Source organism: Canis lupus, chromosome 25 (genome assembly GCF_011100685.1).
Source record: "Canis lupus familiaris isolate Mischka breed German Shepherd chromosome 25, alternate assembly UU_Cfam_GSD_1.0, whole genome shotgun sequence".
Lineage (NCBI taxonomy): Eukaryota > Metazoa > Chordata > Mammalia > Carnivora > Canidae > Canis > Canis lupus.
In genome coordinates, this window is record NC_049246.1 from 6,668,800 (window position 1) to 6,689,459 (window position 20,660).

Sequence of the window (20,660 nt, forward strand, 5' to 3'; positions counted from 1 at the left end):
GGAAGGATTGTACTGGTCAGACCATGAGGACTGAGTATTCCTAACTTTAGTTTTCTATTGACCAAGGAGAGAGTTATTTAGTCAACTTTGTTTGGCACACATCTCCAACCCACTGTATCAAAACATCTCTCTTTTATTGAGCAAGTCAATAAACTTTTCTTCCCCTCAACCAAACATAGCTACTTATCATAAGCTCTATTGGACCTTTTGCTTTTACTTTCAGTATTTCAATCTTGAGATAAGACTGGTAACATTGCATCTGATTGCTTTTGATATTCCTGGAACAACATTTTTTTCTCCCCCTATATGGGTTCTGCCTTTTTTCACTCATCAGATTCTTAGAATGCTAGTGATCTCATGGATTCCACACGAGTCCTATCCAAAGAAAATCAGTCATGTGAGGTCATCAATGGTGTGGACACTACCATAAAGCAGGGGAGTGAGGATCCCTAATTTCACCACAGAAGTACTAGGCAGCCTCTTATCTCGACTGCCAAGCATGCTGGAAGTTTCTCTAAGGGCCAATTTCCCTGGATTATTTATTTCCTAGCAGGAGAAGACTCAAGATCATCTATACTGTAAGTGCCACATTGGCAGCCTGCAGGGCAAATTTAACCAACAGATAGATTTTGCTGGGTATTCATGGCATTCATTAAACATTTTGAGTAAGGAGATTTCTAAAACTTAGATTTCACATAAAAATCTGAATTTCTAGCTTTTTAAAAATCAGAGGATTTGGTATAATTCATTCCATCACAAAATAGGATCAGTCACTGTGGAATAATAGTTACTTTTGAAATAGAGACCGGTGTTTTCCATCTCACTTTAGCCCAAAGTTCAGTTTGGCTGAACTTTGCATTTCCGTTTCTATTCCTGAACTAGTCCAACTCCTTCATTTTAGAGAAAATGAAACTGAAGTCCAGAGACTCCTGGGCTTACAGTTGGTTGTAAACCAGAGTCAGAACTTCAACATGGGTCTCTTTGTCCCACTCTCTACTTTAAGATGTTGCCTTTCTTTTATTTATACCCAGAACCAACTGCTCACCATGATTAATTGCTTCAGGCTAGAGTCCTCTAGGAAGGGCTGCAGAAAGGCCAAACAAACATCAAACTCTAAGCGGAGAGTAATCATGGCTCAAGTCTTAATATGGATTTTGAAGAGGTTTGATTATTTTGATGTATTTTTTTTCCACCCAATGCCTCTTTTCTTTTCTGTGGCACATTGTAGCAGGTGGATGCGAAAGTAAAACCAAATGTTTTCCTGGTCCCTGTACATCTATGTCACACGAGAGGACATGGACCTCCTCTTCACAATGACTTCTGGTTAGCTTGATATGGAAAGCCCTCTTGAAATATTATGTCAATGTCACGGGTTGATTTTATGACACAGATGCAGTAGATTTTTATTTTATCTTTGGGCTTGGTGCGGCCTAGTTAGCACACTTTATTGTACACTCATAATTGTGAACTTCCTGCCGATAAAACCTTCTGTCTGTTGTTAGGGAGTAGACACTTTTCTAAGAGGTGAGATGGAGCTCTAACTTTAGAGCCCTCTTCCCAGCAGGCAGGAGCATAGCAGAGTTCCAAGAGATAAGCTTTTCCTCTTATCTCAACATATTAATGAGTTGTTACAAGTCTTACTTGTTCCCCAGGAAGCTAACAGAAAAAATAATTCCCTATATTTTTAATGAATGAGAGGCCCATCCCAACAAAAGCATGAGAACTACAGATTGGCTAGAGCTGTTTTTAATAATCCTTTCTTTCCCCTAAGATTTGGCCGGGATCTCACAATGAGGTGCTTTGTGAGCCTCACGCCAGGGTTGATTTGGCACCTCCGTTACAAAGAGCATGTGCAGACTGTGACAGGCTTTCAGGAAAGCCACATCCCACATGTGCTCCTCTGGTTCCCTCATTGGTGTTCGGGAAGAGGAGGTTGGTTCCTCCCCGTGAGCTGGGTGCTATGACAGATTAGACTTTTATGCGAGAAAATAAATCCTGCACATTTGATGTACTACTTTAGACTTAAAGACCTCCTGGGACCTGAAATTGGAAGGTAAGCAGTGCTTTGCCACAATTCTTGAACTTTGAAACTGTGAATGTAATTTGAGGATGTTCCTTGAAATTCTTTGTTGTTTAATGTGAAACTTTAACATGCTGCCTCTCCTGCTGCCTTTAAGAATAACAGCTCACTGTCAAACATGCACATACAGCTCTGGTTTAAAAAAACCAAACCAAACCAAACCAAACCAAACCAAATCAAAACAACAAAGCCACTGCTTAAAGAAGAAAAATTCTTTCATAATGAAATTAGTCACGTTGATTTGTTGTACTTTTCAACTTGTGTGGAAGTGTCCAGGATGGGATGGGTTTTTCTCTCTGCTTTGAGGAATCAGTGTCCTTTAAAACAGGATTAAATTATCTTTGCCACTTGAAAATGGGTGTGTGTGGAGGATTAATTCTGTAGAGAGAAAAGCCCAGTGGAATTGCAACCAGATGTCAGTCCAGATCTGTGGGTCTTTGTCCCAAGTGTGGCTTGGTGCTTGCTGAGGCACGGGAAGGGATTAGAGAAACCCATCGCCACAGTTGTGTTAGCACCTCTCTGCAAGGCCTGGAGAATCTGTCGGGATCAGGTGTGGCTGTGTGTGGACCACTTCCTTGTGATTGTGGCAAATTAAGCTGGGAAGCTGGAAGTTATTACAATGCAAATTAAGAGCCAGTGGTTTGTCGGATATAAAATGATGTAGAGCAAGTTCAATCTATAAGGCAGTTCTGTGTCTAATGTTAATGAAATCCAGTCTTTTTGTAGAAATTTACAGGAACTTTAATGTTTCTGTTCAAATTTGATCAGACTCCAAGTCTATGCTTGTAGCTCTGTAAATACTCTATTTCTAAGAGGGCATCACTGTAAAATATTTCTCTGTTGTAGGAAGAAATGATGTTAAACCTTCTGTGTTCTGGAGACCATACAGGAGAAACCCTCCACTATAGTCACACTGTTTTTTTTTTTTCTTAAATCTTTGTCCAGATTTTTCTCCTGCTTTCCTACTTTGTCTCTTCCCTGCGGACTAAGTTATTGTGGAGATCTCAAGCTTCCCCTGAGGTCCCCAACCCCTTTCTGTGTTCTTCTCACTGTCAGCATCAACGGGGCATCCACACAAAACCTTCAGATTCTTGCTCACTATTGTATTTCTCACTCCAGCCCCCTAGGCACAGTCCTGTGATACAGGTTCCCTCTCAGTTTACAGGCTGAGAAGGTAAGGCCCAGAGGAGCTAGGGCACCCCACCTAAAGTCTGAAGGAACAGCAGTGGGGGAATGGCCTAGATGCCATTATCTCCCCTTCCCCAGGCTTTCTCCCTTCTAGGACGAAGCTGCCTCACTTGGCTCCAGGTATTTCCATGAGCCTACCCTTTGAGCCATATTACTGATTAGCTGCACACAGGTTAGGAGAGGTACTCATTCACTCCTAGGATCAGAATGTCGAAGCTACCTTTAGTCTGGAGGGAAGAAAATATCCCCCCCAAGCATGCAACAGGGAATGTGGGGGGGACGGGGTCTTCTGGAACCAAGAGTGGCTATCTTAGGCTTTTTCTCCTGCTCTTGTTACTCTGTTTCCTGCTAGTCTCAGCACACATTTTAGAAACAGCTCAAGCAAAAAAGGTGAAGATTCCTAAGGAAATGAGGCTGGGGTTGTTTACTTGGTACAGCTGGGAAACCCAGGATGCTGGTCTCAGAAAGATAAGCAGTGGGCTTGGATTAGCATTCCAATGTGCCATTGCCTTACAGAAAGAGTTATTTTTAACTTGACAACATTTCTACACATCTGCAATCCAAATACCGTGTACATGAGAATAAATATTTAGGCACTGTGTTAGCTTCATTAAGCAGACACTACATCAGAGCCATTCTTGTAATTCTTTTTCTTGTTTTAATAAAATTAAAAGGAAAAAAAAAGGAGGTTAGGGGTAGAAAATGGGCCAAAACAGAGGTGAAATATATTGTCAATAGCAGTTCAGGAGAAAAAATGACCTAATCAGAGACCAGAAATTTTTTTTTTCAAGATTTCTCTATTTCTTTTATCAAAGATGACATCTCTCCCTTGAAAAATTCACTCAGCTTCTTGGGTTTTTCATCTTTGATAGCCCTGAGTCTTTTCCTCATAGTTGCAATTCCCAAAAGGTAGACAAAGGCACTGGAATTATAGGTGCTAGGAATAAGAATTCTCTGTCGTTCTAACAACCAAATCCTGATGAAATCACCACCATTCTAGAACTCACATTTAAAGAATGTCTCATTTGTCTCTAGAACCAATCATTCCCTTTATGTTTGTTGTTATTACTTTTTCCTTTTCATTCATTACTGAATGAATGAAAGCCTGAAGGAATAGGAAATTAGCTGTGATGATTTCACATCCCTCAATCATTTTACAGGTTTCCACTGAGATTACATGGGCATGCCAGTCTATTGAACAAACACTGAGAGATATGGTTATTTTAAGCAAACCCTAGGAAGGCAAAGGCAACAATGTAAAAGTTAATGATACTGACTGAGTCCTTTTACAGAGAAGATAGAAAATAATTTAAATATTTTGTCTTATGTAATATGGTATATTACGCAAAATCATATAAAGTGCAACCTATCACCTATTTGCCTGGAAGCAGCACTTAGAAGGCTCAAGAAGGGTTGGCTGGCAACTAAGGAGCTTTTGGTGACTCCTTATACACTTTCCCTCTCAGACAACTATAAATATAGACCAGGAAGTAAGGGCAGGGCCAAGCAGGAATTATGGCCCCTGGAACCACACTGATTTTTAAAATAATAGTAATAATAGTTAAGGTGGGTTAAGAGAAAATAGCATGGGAAAACTATGGGGTGGGAGAATATGAAATGTATATCATATTCTTGAGTTCATTCTGTAGAGACACTAGGGGATGGATAAGTTGCACAATTTCCTTGAGAATAGGTCAATGTAAAATACTTAGAAGAGAGTGCTTGGACAGCCTCCTAGCTGAATTTATCAACATTTATTTTCAAGTAGGAGGTTATTCCCCATTGGTGTCTTCAGACAGCTTCGAAAGGAACTTATACATACTACTAAACTTTCTCAAACTGGCAAGATTCTAAAATGGGTTAGTAAAGGAATGGTTTGTAGAGTGTCCAAACGTGATGCCAGTGGATCCCTAGTATCCAGCATAGGTTCACTTAAAAGAGAATCATCAGGATAATTGCATCTTTTCCTCTAATGTATTACTGGCCTGGTAGATGGTAACATGTTATTTAGCCAAGAATAATTTGGTCAAAAGCAAATTGGTCAACACAACAAATTAGTGAAAATTAGTATCTTCAGTCATTATACATTCAGGTATGAATGATAAAACATGGGACAGGTTTACAGCACTGTAAGACTCTTTAAATGCTCTTTTATAGTTTCTAGAGTTCATCTTCAAACAATTGTTCTGTTTACACTGTGAAAAATTTAAACAATTAAGGAAATGTTTAGGGAATGAGAATCCAACAAAAGGAGCTAAATACTTGAAACAAATAGAGTGATTGAACAATTGACTACAAATGTGATTTATGATTTATGTATTACTTTAGACTTTTTAAGCAACACATGCTTGTTATAGAAAATTATAATACAAAAAAAGAAAATTATAATACAAACCAGGACAAATTTTTAAAGATAATTCCACTAAATAGTGTCAACCAATGATCGTGCATTAGTGTATAACAGCCTTCCATATGTATTTCCTATGGCTATATATGATATTTTACCTACCATATGGTATTTGAAACTTAGCACATTTTTAAAAACAATCATCCATTGTTGGAAAATTTGCATTCTTCTAATTAATTGCTGAACAATTATGTTATTTCAGTTAGTCTGCATTATAAGCAATGCTTGATAGAAACAATGGGAAATGAATTAGAAATTTTAAAAATCAAATTATTGAGAAAAAAACAAAATATTGACAAAAATATATAAAGCATAAAATGGGTCACAACTCTTTCCAGTAGTACACAAAAATGGCCAACCTTGAAAACACACTGATTGGTATTATTCTTCTTTATCTAGATCATTGTTTTGACAAAATTGTCTTCTTAACCAAATTGCTTTTTGTCAAATTGTTTTTAGTCAAAGTAAATCTGGCTGAATTAGTAGGAAACAATAGTTCAAGGAAATGGAACAGACAAAATGCTCATGAACTTCAGTGGGGCATTGTGTAATTTCTTCGTGATATAATTGGAGACAAGATTAAGAAATATGAGCTGAGTTAGTGCAATTAAGCAGATTAATAACTGGTTGAATGAACATACTTAGAAAGTGCTTCTTAGCAACCAGGAGTGTGTGTATGTGTGTGGGGGGCAGCCTCATGGCTTATAAAAAACTCTATTCTTAGTCCTATCCTAATAAATATTTTGGTCAGTGTCTTGGGTAAATGTATGTTAAACAGATTTCTGGATATAAAGCCAAAAAGAATGAATACATTAGTGTGTTGACATCATCAAAATCCAAACCGATTTTAACAGGTTGGAATAATGATCTGAATTTACCTAGACTATGCAACAGTGGTAAGTATAAGACTACTTTGACATCAATATAAATGCTCAAGTACTCATTGGAAGAACATGTACTTGTAAAATAAGACTTTAGGATTTTGGTTGATAGTAAATTCCATATGGTGAAGACAAAGAGGGCAATGTGCTTTTTGGTGACATTGCTAAAAGCATAGGGGAGGAGTGCAAATGGAAAATGCTATACCAAGCCCTGTGCTAGCTCTAGTACAAGCTTCTCATCATTATGCCATCCCCTGTGTGACTTCCACTGCTTCTTTTTTTTTTAAAGATTTTATTTATTTATTCATGAGAGACACAGAGAAAGAGCCCGAGACTCAGACAGAGGAAGAAGCAAGCTCCCTGCAGGGAGCCCAGTGTGGGACTCCATCCCAGGACCCAGCATCATACCCTGAGCCAAAGGCAGTTGACACTCAACCACTGAGCCACGTAGGCATCCCACTTCCATTGCTTGAGTACATGTGTCATCCTTGAACTACCCTCGAATTCCAAAGTCCAAATGATGGACCAATCAATACTTTCCAGTACAAAAGATCTCTTTATTTCAATGTTACTGAGGCACCTGTGGTAAATATGGAGAAGACGGCAGTACCTAGCCTATCAGGGTGGGAGAAATCTTCAGAGTCTCTACAAGATGGAGAATAATGGGGCAGCCTGGGTGGCTCAGTGGTTTAGTGCCGCCTTCAGCCCAGGGCCTGATCCTGGAGACCTGGGATCGAGTCCCACGTCAGGCTCCCTGAAGGGAGCTTGCTTCTCCCTCTGCCTGCGTCTCTGCTTCTCTCTCTTTTGGTATGTGTCTCTCATGAATAAATAAAATAAAATCTTTAAAAAAAAAAAAGATTGAGGATAATGATTAGATTTTGTAACAAAGCATGGTTGGACAGTTAGGGCCCTGCAGGGACAGAGTCATAAAAGAAAATACTCTTCATATCATGACAGTTAATGAGCATTAAGATTCTAGGTGGAGTGGAACAAGCTGAGGAAGTCTAGGAGGACCATGTTAGATCCAGGAGATGATGAGTACCACATCAGCTAAACCCAGGCATGAGAGGCTTGACAAAGTTTGAGCACATTCTGAAATGATTTAAAGACTCAGGAGAAAATGGAAACCATCCATGAGCTGGTCTCTTCTGCCTGTCCCGCTGCTAGAACTATGTTTATCTACTTGGGAAAGGTTTCTGTATTCCTTTTGATTTGTTTCTACAAGAGTTGCTTTCCTGAGCCTGTGCTCTTTTTCACTCATCTGTATCTGCTGATTATTGGCTTGAGGCTCTCTTTAGTTCTGGTCTGCAAGTGATTCTCAGCAGGCTATGATTACCATTGCTCTTAATCCGGTGTCCCTGGAAGGAAGGCAATACCTAGTGTGGTTTAAAGCATAGGTGTAGGACAGCCCGGGTGGCTCAGCAGTTTAGTGCCACCTTTGGTCCAGGGTGTGATCCTGGAGCCCCGGGATCGAGTCCCATATTGAGCTCCCTGCATGGAGCCTGCTTCTGTCTCTGCCTTTCTCTCTCTCTGTGTCTCTCATTAATAAATAAATAAAATCTTAAAAAAAAAATAAAGCATAGGTGTAGGGTTAGAGCCGGGCCCTGCCACTTGCCAACTTGGGGGAAATGCACTCATTTTCTTGGTCTGTTTCCTCACGGGTAAAAAATAAAATCATAATAGTATTAACAAGTTAGGGTTGTCGTCATGAGAATTAAATAAACTCATACATGGTAAGCCACTTACCATAGTGACTGGAACATTTTATTACATTTTAAATTTCTATTTCTGCTTTTAATTATCTTTTATACCAACCTTGTATACCCTCTGAAGATGACCAAATACTGATGTAAAGCAGCATGGTGGCCTTTAGGGCTAGAAGCAATTATAAGGACTAGCCAACTATCACTGTAATAAAAGGTAAGACCCAGGCAGCTTCAACAAAATATAAGGTTTTCAGATAGAAGATGAAGGACTAGCAATTAGCATACTTCACACTCACCTCATCACTCACAGCCCCAGGGAATACTCTTTACAGTCTCCATCTGGAAGCTACTACTATGAGCATAGAATGAACCTCTTCCATATAAGACGACCCAATCCTATTCATGAGGAGTTCTATTACTAATGCTTTATACACAATAATTTTTTTCTGAAATTTTAAGAAAATAGTATACCAAGCTCTCTTGTATCTTGCAATTCAACTTAAACAATTATCAATCCAGAGCCAATCTTGTTTTATCTATGTACTCCCACTGTGCCTACCTCAGATATTTTTGTGATGTTAATCCAAGACATCATCATTTCATCTATAACTATTTCAGTTTGTGCAGACTTGGTTTTAGCATTCTACTTTTTTCCCGGTCAGATGCCATTTTTGATGGATATTTGAAACAATTAGGTTCAAAGTGTTTCAGTGCAACAATTATTCAGCATCCATTAAAAACATAATTTGTAATGGGTTGTATGAAATTTTTGTTCACCAATGAAGAGTTCTCAAGTTCTTTTCATGTTTTTGCTTCTCTGAAATTTGGATGAATTTTAGTTGATGGCAAATGATTGTTTAATTGAATGTTGTTTTTCTTTCTTCATACAAAATCGAATGCTTTATCTCAGAGAACAATGTCTTAGAAATGAAGAAATGCAATAGTTGGGAAGGTAAATGGGCATCACACACACACACCCCTAAAGCTCCCTATTTATACACTTTCCTATATATTTCTATATAAACAAAAAATGAAAATAAATTAAGTTTATTTCATAAGTTCTGAGAGGTCAGGGTAAGTATTTCTGAACATGTTAGGGTACAATCTGGAAAGCCTGGAAAAGAAAAAATCCACAGAAACATTTTATCCCAACAGGTGCAGAAGCATAACTTACACGAAGCAGGAAGCTTACACTTCTCAAGATGAAGTTGTCTCTCCTTTAATAACATTCCCATAGTAAAAACCCTCCTTTCTTTATCATCACCATTGTCTTCACTCATCACTTTAGCTTTCAGAAGTTTGTTAAGTGGAGGTAACTGAAATGGCATTGTGTGATGAATGTGACAGGACAGGAAAATGGGATGTGTGGTGACCCCAGGGAAAGCACATGATGTAGATATGAAATATCCAATGCGTTTTTATGTGACTGCTCTGTTTCTGTATTAGCTAGTTTGACAATCAAACACATCTTCTGGACATTTTTTAAGCTGCATGGTAAACAAGGTTTTTAAAAATTCTCATATATCAGGGGATCACAAGATCTAGGACTAGCTGTGTACCTTTGGACAATTAGCTGAGGATTCTCTGAACCCCAGGTGAAAAAAGTAGACCAAAGAATTAACTCATTCATTACATTAGACTGTAGCCTTCATGAGATGAGGGACTTTTGACTCTTATGTTCCATGCTGTATTTCCAATACTTAGAGCAGTGGCTAGCACGTAGTAGGTGTTCAATAGATGCTGAATGGATAGATGAATCTTAGTTCCCAAATTCTGGGACAAAGGCTATAGGAGAGACAAATTATTTCTAGTGACTGCAACTGGTCTAAGAATGTTCACCGAACGCTGTGTGAACTGAATAGATAAATGTTTCCCATATAGGTGATTTACCACTTTTCAAACATACAAAGGTTCTTTTGTGGTTAATACAAATTTTAAACCACATAATTAATATTACGTGAAATTCTTCGATTATATGAGCAAACATTACATAGCACTTACTTTGACAGACACTCTAGGAACTTTACTCTTCACAATATCCTATGAATGTTGTACTTTAATTATCCCTATTTTGCATATGAGGTCACTGAGGTAGAGAGGTGAAGTGATGGAAATCCAAGCAACCTGAATACAGACGCCCTGCTTTTAACCACAATGCTCTATTAATATTGCCAAGGAGTCTTCTTTCTAGCTCAGCACGGTAACTCTTATACTAACATGATGTCTAAGATCATGTCTAGCCTATAAATGGTGTGATTCTATACAGGAAGTCCCGATCTATGTATTAGTAATGTTAAAACAGCAGCACAAAGTACTTCACAGAAGCTTTGGCCATTTCTTCTGGGATCCGTGGAGGAGATGTATAAATGTTCCTCCATTTAGAGATTAGGAAGGATTTCCTCCATTTAGAGGTTAAGAAACTGTGGCAAGCCATTCCAAGAAATTCTGCCAAAAAGTCCTGATGTTAAAGGAATGTTTACACCTTACCACATGACTCAGTCTCATTTTAGTAGCAGCTTCTCTTCCTTTAGGAGCACGTCAGGTTATTTTATGCCTTGATTTATTCCAGGTCCTTGTGGTCAAGGGCAAAATATACTGACACATTTAGCTCAATGACTTGCACTGACCCAGCAGAGTGACATTGACTTATGACCTTTTCCCTTGGGACCCTCATTAACCATAAGTTATGACACTCTAGAGAACCCTGGAGAGAGTCAAAGCTTGGAATTCATTTTATTTTTAGTCTAATGGTTCCTTCTTCTCTTATTTCAGATCAGTCCTTTCTCAATGGCTGCCTCTGAAAGCCAGCAAGCTTCTAGTTGGTTAAACATTACTTAGCCTTATTATTGAAACAAAAATAGGAGAGCCAAAATAAAGAAGCACTTTCTTCCATAAGAGAAAAAAATATTTGAGGTAGTAATTACTCCATTGTTTGAAATGATTCTGTAAGCCATTGTCTTTCTGTCAAAATTAGCCAGTACTAAGAAACTGGCAGGAGAAGGGAGTTGGTAGAAAAATATTGTTTTCTTTTTTTTAAAGATTTTATTTATTTATTCATGAGAGACACAGAGAGAGCAATAGAGATACAGGCAGAGGGCTCCCTGCAGGGAGTCTGATGCGGGACTCCATCCCAGGTCTTCAGGATCATGCCCTGGGCTAAAGGCGGCGCTAAATGACTGAGCCACCCGGGGATCCCCCAATTCTTGACTTTTTTGAGGGGGGGGGATCATACACTCCTTGAAAAATGCCTCAGGGTTACTACTTTGAAGACTTTTCATAAATTGCATAAAATGTCCAGAGGTTTAGGTATTCTCTTGTTCTAAGCCCCATCCAACAAGGAGTATTAAATAAAACACAATGAAGAACTGACTTAAATAAGAAGCAGGCCTTTGAGGAGCCTGGATCGTATTATTGGATGATTTCCTGATTGGCACTTGAACTTGAAACAAGTTGGATCAATAACAGGGACCCACCCCCTCTGGCCGTCCTTTATTTTCATCATTCAGACATTAACAAGATAGTTTATAAACAGTCTTTTGCATTGTTTCATGTTATTTTTTTGGCCAAGAGGAGAAAGCTGACTTTAAGTATGGTACCTGAGGTTCAAAGTGGGCAATGGACTTGCTCCAAGCAGTGGTAAGAACAAGAGAGAGCCCCAGCACTGAAGCCAAGTCTGTTGGATTTCTTCGCAGTGAGAGACAGCACTGTTAAGTCCATCAGATGCAGCAAGCTAGAAATGCCTTAAAAGGAATTTTCGTCCAATGCAAAATCAACATAGTTCCATAGTTCTCAGAAGGAAACCTCAAACGATACATGCTATTATATGGAACTCTTAGTGTTTTGTTCTTTCTCTCTGTGACACCAAAAATTCAACAATAGTAAAAACTCCATGAATGTGTCTGCTACTAAATCCTTACTTAGTGTAGTGTGATGTGTGACATGGGCCACAAAGAGGAAATAGGTAGAATGTAAAAAGCCTCCATGGGTAGTTTCACTGAGTGGAAGGGGCAGTAGAATAGAAATAATGGCATTGAAAAATTAGTGCCTCCTCAGCACTTTTCCTTTCAGATCCTCAGTGTTGACTGTAAAGGACTTGTGATTTCTTATGTCAAAGAAATTTCTGTATTTTATCTCTGAAGGGACTGGGGACAGCCACCAGTGTTCATATAACCCAGCTCCCATTCCTCCTGTAGAGGTAACACTTGGACACTTCCTTTCCTGTTACAAGCTGTCCAGCTCTCATCAGAGGGGTGAGGTGAGACTTTGTCATGGAGGAAGAACAGTTGCTGCAGCATCAGGCTTAGGCAAGTACAAAAAAGCTGACCTCCTCATTCAAAGGAGTTTGGAATCAAGAGCCTCTCATTTCCCTTTTGGTGAAACGATAAACTAGATCGGATCTGAGAGAGCCCATCTGCCTTCCTCCTTCCTGTTATCCCTCCTCCCTCTTCCTTTCCCACTTTCTCTCTCTCTCCCTGTTCAGAAATTATGAGCAGGGAATATATTTGTAGATAGTAAAGATCTGTTGGACTTCCTCTCTATGGTGACAGGCTAGATCTTTTTGAGGACCAGAATTTCACTACCTCATGATAGACAAGTTTCATTTTAAAGATTCAGGAGACAGGTGTTCCAAAGGTTAAGAGAGGGCCCAAAGTTACAGAGTCAGCTTGGGGGCTAGAAGTGATTCCTAGCGATGCCTTCCCTCAATTTCACCAAATTGCCTCCCTAGATATTGCTATTAGGAAGAGTGAAGGCTGATATGGAATGTGGAAATAAATGAAGACCACCCAAATGAGAAAAAATGGAAGTAATTTATTCGACATTTACTATAGCAGGAGAATCAGCCACCAATCACATGCATTTGGCAGAGATTCAAAGGCAAGCAGAGGAGTTGGGAAGCTTACAGGGGAAAAAAGAGAAGTCTCAGGGTATGACCCCATTGAAGGTTTTTGGCATGCTGAGGCTGGAGGAGGGCTAGCTAGAAGTGGACCTTCCTATATGATTGCTTAGAGGAGCATTTTTGGCTGATTAGTCCTGAGTTGAAGCAAGTATTAAAAATTGGGAAGCTGACAGTCACTGGCTAAGTCCCAACTGCTCTGGGCCATTGCTGCAGAGGCTATGGTTGGCTTCCTGCACTGTTTGCTGCAGAGAAGGTGCATCAGACCTCTTTTGTCACATACAACCTGGTCATTGTCACCTTGTATGTTCTGTCTCCTAGGAGGGATTGCTAACAAATACAGCCGTGCCTCAGTCTCTTGGAGGAGACGTATCAGTAATATCTTTGAGTCTTCCTTCCCCTTTGTTCTCTGTGTTTTATCTATCACAGTTCTTTCCTTGAGCAATCTCTCTGACAGTCACACATTTCCTCCCACCAAAGCCTTGTCCAGACATATCATGTTCTCTTCCAGAACTGCCAAAACTCTGACCTAGCTAAGTTCGTCCCTCCACTCACCTGACCCTTAAGTCCATCCAGCAAACAGGCCCCTCTTAGGCTAATGTCCCCAAACCAGCTGCCTTTTGTGACACTGAAGCCCAAAGCAAATGAAACAACACATCATAGCTTTATCCTAATAAGTCCAGGTCAAATTTGTAAAGCCTGACTTTCAAAGTCCCACATTACCAACCCCACTTTATTCCCCCCCCCATCCCTTGGGACAATGGCCTCCCTAGCTCACCAGCACTAGGGCAGGAACCTTTGCAAAGGAAGGCCCTGGAACAGGCTCCCAGGGAGTTAAGAGTTTGGTCCTCATTTAATCCATGTGCTTTATTTATGTTGCACGGCCGCAGACTGTACCCTTGTACCTGGTAGTCACCACATAGAAATATGTCATAAGATCAACTGCAACTCATCTTTTAGATTTTTAAGTATTTTTTGACTTAGAAGAAGTCATATGAAGGCATTCTTTATATTCATCCTTTCAGGTGATTATAACAAACCTGGGAGAAAGTTAGTGCAATATTGTCCCCATTTTATAGGTGAGAAAATTCATGCTTTCACAAATTAAGTGATTTACCCCAGAGTTACACAGATAGTAGATGTGAAGAATAAATGAGTAAACAATATTTTCATAGTCTCTATTCTTAAAACCATGCTCTGGGTATTCAGCTGACCACTTGTATGTATATTTTTTCTGACTGCTGTAGAACATTTGGGCAATATAGAAAAGAGTAAAAATCACTCTAGAAAGAAAGAAATCACCTAGAATCATACTCCCCTAAGAATAACCACTGTTAACATTTTGTGTATTTCTTTGCAGTTTCATGTTTACTATTTTGAAATAATTGATCCCAAAGTCTATATAGTTTGCATTCCTCTTTGTTAATTCAATATATGACTAAGGCATTTCCCCATGTTTAAAAATTCATAATAAAAAATTCATGACAAATATTCGATGCATAATACTTTCTCTTTTGCACATATAAAATATAATAAACTATCTCCGAGCAACTAAACCTTTGCTTAGTTTATGGAATTTGTATTTTTTAAAATGCTGCCTCAATATTTTGTTCATACACTATCTTGGACCCTTTACTAAGAATAGGTCTAAAAAAAATTAAAAATTAAAAAAAATAAAAAAAGAAAAAAAAAGAATAGGTCTAAGATTTCTATCATTGAAAACAATATTGTTTGATATTAGAAAGCTATTTTCTAGAAAAGGTACTTTAATTCAAACTACTATCAGCAGCAGAAGGTAATAAACACCTCATCACACTCTCATTGACCCTGAATTTGATGTGTTCTCAAAACCTTGCCAAGTTTATGGAGAAAACAGTGTCTCATTTTAACCTGTAGTATTATTTTTTGCTGCTATTGAGACCAATTTTTCTCTCATACATTTATCAGCTTTTTCTATTTCCTTTTTGGGAAAACTTTGTCTCCTTATCCATGATGGGATTGTGGCAGGTTTCAAATTAATGAGTATGAGCTTTAGAATTTATTTTTACCCCTTTGTGATCTCTTCTGAGGCAACTTTGAAGGAAGTATAATAGAGAATGGTGTGCCCACTATTTCTACAGATTTGTTGTTTTTCAAGAAAGCAGCTGAAAGCATGGAGGCCACATCTGGTACAGAGAGTGAGGGTTTTCTCAGTAAAACTGAATTGAAAGGACCTCAAGAACAGTCGTTCTATCTTTTTTTTTTTTTATATATATATCCTTAATAGAGGCTTAACCCACCCAAGGCCACACTGAAGTACATTAACAAACACGTGGTTTATCAGCTTAGGAAAATGGGGAGAAATATAAAGGTCAAACAAAGGCCTGTGATTTGCCAGAGAGCAAATCAAGGTTATCCTGTACCCTTGACCAGCCACACACTAATTGGATTTCCTACCTCTTCTGGTCAAGTCTGTTTAAGAAGAGTATTAATGCTTTCAAACAGTATTTTTACATCTCTGATAGTCTTTCAATTACAAAGTTTTCAAAACAAAGCAAAATTTAACTTCATTTCATACATGCAATAGAGTTTCTACATATAATCAAGTTAACATGTAGAACTTCAAACTGATCAGGGCTCTCTGGTAAATAGTTTTGGGGCCTGGGCAAGAAATAAATGATGATATATCATCATTTGAGCCTGAATGTATATTAGAATTTAATCAGATTTGTTTTTCTTTCTGGGAGGTCATATTGTTCTTCTCTCCTACCCTTCCCATCACACAGACATATACTCCCTAGTAGAGTCCCTACCTACCCCCAAATTTTCAGGACTAACAACATTCAGTAAATGTCAGAGCTTGCCTTACCTTCTAACTTCCTCTTCCATTGACCAACTTTACAAACCCTGCTTTTCAGGTCAATCATTTGGGAAGGTGGACTTTATCAGTATTTGTTTCTAAAAGAGAACCAGAAGTTGAGAGGCAAATCCTTCATATCTCTTTTCTTGTAAACCAACATTGTGATTTGGTATCTGGCTTAGGTGATTCCAAATCACTAGGCTCAGACCCCTTTATTCTTACTGGCATTTGAACTTGCTTTCTGTATTTAGGAGCAGTTGATTCTGTTTTTATTGTGACACTATGAGCTCTGGCTCTTTGAGCAGTCTTCCTTGAGAAATCTAAAAAATAAAGTTGTCAGATAAAATACAAGGCACCCAGTTAAATTTTAATTTCAGGTAAATATCAAATAAATTTTTAGTATAAGTATGTCCCAAATATGGCATGGAACATACTTATAAAAAGTTATTTGTTGTTTTTCTGGAATTCAGTTTTATTTTATTTTTTTTTAATTTATTTATGATAGACACACAGAGAGAGAGAGAGAGAGAGAGAGAGAGAGGCAGAGACATAGGCAGAGGGAGAAGCAGGCTCCATGCACCGGGAGCCGACGTGGGATTCAATCCCGGGTCTCCAGGATCTCGCCCTGAGCCAAAGGCAGGCGCCAAACCGCTGCGCCACCCAGGGATCCCTGGAATTCAGTTTTAACTGGATATATTTTTATTTGCTAAATTTAACTACCCTATCAAGGAAGCAGCACCATTGAGGAACTAACAGCACAAATCAAATACTTATTTAGTGTCCTACCTCCCTGACACAGCAGTGAGAACCACCAGCAGGTGTTACCATCAAAGAAAAACAAGTGCACATCACAAGGATGTAGGCCTGATCAGGACCAGCAAATGAAGGTAGAACTTAGACAGCCAGGGAAACCAGAGGATTCAGGATGGCTCCCACTGACATAGGATTATTCTAATCAGAGAGATTTTAACAATTAGAGAAATTTTAATTGTCAGAAATCTCTTTTTAGACAGTGAAAAACTATAAGAACTAGCATAAATAATAGGGCCATTTTGAAAAAGAAAATCTGGCTTAATTTTATTGACATAAAGAAACATATAAATTTAGCAAAGAAAAAAACTGTGCAAATATGAATCAGCAACAAGAAAAATCCTGGTTCTACCTGGGCAGGAGCCTCACTGGGAAGAGCTTCACTGTGCACACACCGTTGCTGACCCTGCCCTGCCCACATACCTAGTCTCTACTCTCCTCCCTCAAAGGTCCTCAGAGGACCTCTCAACTTTTCAAAAGCTCTGTTCAAACAGAGCATTGGCATCTCTGGAATTTAATGAGGATGGTTATCCAAGAACAGAATGTGAAATCATATCAGGTGTGATTTAAGCCTGTGAGTAATCAAGATTTAAATATTTTGTTTGGGCAATAGTCTGGTTTCCCAGCTTATAGCATATGCAAAGTTTGAATTTATCAGCAATGGTATAGTTGGAGTGGGGTCAGGGGGTAAGAGGAACACCAAGTCTGGATTAGTTAGCCCAGAATGTCATTGTGCTAGAGAAACAACAGTTGCATCTGATGCCTGAAAGATACATTTTAAAAATTGATTTCCCCCCAAACTTTGGGCCTACTGATTTCTTTTAGCATGCCCAAGTAAAATAAGACTTTTGATCTGCTCTCCAATTGCATCTCAATGAGGATATTTTTACATCTCTGGTGTCTTCAGCTGGTGAAAAATCACTGGTGTGAAGAAGAAAAAGTATGTTGAGAAAAAGACACTTCAGGCTAAGAGGCAGAAACTGTCCCTGTGGCTTAACATCAATAATTTGGATTTCTTCTGTGCCAGAAGGGGAAAGTACTATCTACTCTATTTTCCACAGGGTTTATGAATTGTAGACATAAGAGTACTTTGCAAAGTTAAAAGTGCTCCGTAATAATCCTATCTGTACACTTCTGTTCATAGCCATGTGACTCATAATACCAAAGGGTGGAAACAATTCAAATGCCCATCAACTGATGAATGGATGCACAAAATACGGTAGACATGCAACTAAACATAATGTGGCCTTAGAAAGGGAGGAAATCCTGACATAGGCTACAACAAAATGAAATTTGAAGATGTTATAAGTAGAATAATCCACTTAGCAAAAGGATAAACATTGTGTGACTCCACTTATATTAAGGTACCTAGAGAAGTCAAATTCATAGAGATGGAAAGCAGAACAGTGGTTTTCTGGGACTGGGGGAGGAGGGAATGAGAAGTTATTGTTTAGAGGGGACAAAGTTTCAGTTTGGGAAGACGAAAAAGTTCTGTGGATGGATGGTGGTGATAGTTACACAACATGTGAATGTACTTAATGCCACTGACCTGTATGCTAAAAAATGGTCAAAAAGGTAAATTTTATTTTTTAATATTTTACCACATAAAAATAGATTATATATATTTTTTAACAGAAAAAAAATACAGTAATTAGAAGTAATAGTGAGCACCTGGGTGGCTCAGCTGGTGAAGCATCAATCTTCTGCTCAGGTCATGATCCTGGAGTCCTGGGATGAGCCCTGCATCAGGCTCCCTGCTGAGCGGGGAGTCTGCTCCTCCCTCTGCCCCTCTCCCCTGCTCATGTGCAGGCATGTGCACACACACACTATCTCTCTCTCAAATAAATAAAACCTTAAAAGAAAAAAAGAAGTGGCAGTAGGTTTACTGGAGTAATAGTATAGGTAGGTTGGAGAAAGCCTTCACATCGTATTGGGCTTATGTAAAAGGGTGGGCTCAGCTACTTACTTCAAAATATTATGGTATGTTTGAATATATAAAGTGAAGAGGCAATTTATGTCTAAATTTGCCTTTCAAGGCAAATTAAAGGATTCTAAAGAAAGTTTACATACCTATATTATAAGAATACGTTAAATAACTGCTTAATTTTCCCCAAAATTACCCCCCTAAGCAAGTCAGGGAAATGTTTTGAATATCTGCATATCAGGTACATGTTGAACTTTAAATCTGTAATTTCAGAGCCTCTGCTATATGTTTTGATACTCTGGGGCTTCCAGTAATTTAACATGTGTTTTACTAATCCTGCTGTGTCCTTTTCCTGCTAATCCTGGGAGGCGTGTGGTGACTTCTTCAGCATCCAATACATAGGTACCTGGCATAGGGCTGGGCTTTTAGTAGGCACTCAATAAATATTTGTGGAATGAGTGAGCAGATGTGCAGGGATAGTGGAATCATATGTTAAGCATATATATTTTTTTTAGCTAAATAGATCTTATAATTGTTATCACTCCAGAGTGTGAACATGTCCTAACATGTTTACACCCAAGACCCTCACTGGAGAGCTACAGGGTTCTGAGGGCTCTAGAAAAGTTCTTGGGACAACAGGACCAATACAGGGTTGGTCTAGGCACACCTGCCCTTCTCAGGTGAGCCCCAGGGGTCTCTGGTCTAAAAGAACCAGGATTTAAAGTCCTGGCCATTGTCTTCACATTGCAACCCCTTGAGAATATGGGTTTCCACAAGCATCTAAATTATCCTGGGGATAATTAAAAGTTCTCAAAAGCTCACAAGATACATTTTAGACTGATACTCTTTTTTTTCTTCCATTTCTCCTTTTTCCTCTCATTCCTTCATTTCCTCCTCCCCTTTTCCTTCCTTCCTTCCTTTCCTTCCAAATATTTATTGACCAGCTGGGACTATTTCTAGTATGAAATATAGAGCAAGGGAAAAACAGACTATATAAAATCAGAATTTAGATTCTGGTTAAGGCAAGAGGGGAGACAGGCAATAAACAAATACTTAGAATATGTAGTGATAATTGCTATGGAGAAAAATAAAGCAGCAAAGTGGGGGTAGGAAGTGGGATAAGATGCTGCAAATGTAAATAGAGTGGTGAGAGAAGAGCAAGGCAAAGCCAGAGTGTGGTTGGCATGGAACCAAGAGTGAATGGCATCACTAACTAACTTGCTTAAATTTTTCCATGCTAAGAACCTCTGCTTCAAATGTTTCTTATTTTTAAGCATATTATTGCAAGTCTCCCAGTGGGGTCCACACCAGCATTTCCTTAGAGACTTCAAACATACCTGAGTGCTACCACTCAGCAGTCTGGGAACAAACTCTGGAACATCTTTCTGGCTGCTTGCAATGCCTGTGTTCATATGGAAATTTACAAGCAATTTATATTTGTTAATTCATTCATTTACTTATTCATTAAACATCTATTGTGTGCCCATCACTCTATAGAATTCTGGGGAATTAGAGATGAAAAAACCCACAACCCATGCTGCCCAAGGGTTTGCATGTAGCAATAAGAAAAAAAAAAAAAGGTAAATATAAATAGATGAAATAAAGGGTCTCAGGTACACACACACACACACACACACACACACACACACCTGGGGAGATTAGGGTTGGAATGGGCTGGGAGACAAGAGAATAAAGATATCTTCATCTGAGAGCAAAACAGTGATTTATTTGCAAAGTCTCCATTTAGTATAGACTCACATGTCATTAATTGTTGACCACTATATATTAGCCTTCCGGATTGATGTATTAAAATTGTTATGGAAAAATGCCATCAATTCTTGCCAACAAATATATTTCTTCTCTGAAGGAATTATCCACTGTTGCAGGTCTGATTTCAGTTGTATAATACTTTGCCAGAATTTTAGTTCATG

General features: G+C 38.8%; 1 long non-coding RNA gene across 2 annotated transcripts in view; it reads left to right on the forward strand.

Annotated features, from left to right (window-relative positions):
• Positions 1-368: 368 nt before the first annotated feature.
• Positions 369-20,660, forward strand: part of LOC119877530 — a 43,837-nt gene continuing 23,545 nt past the window's right edge. For both annotated transcript variants that reach the window (XR_005378351.1, XR_005378350.1), the window contains exons 1-2: positions 369-578; positions 1,772-2,053. This is a non-coding gene — a long non-coding RNA (uncharacterized LOC119877530). The remainder of the gene's footprint in view (positions 579-1,771; positions 2,054-20,660) is intronic.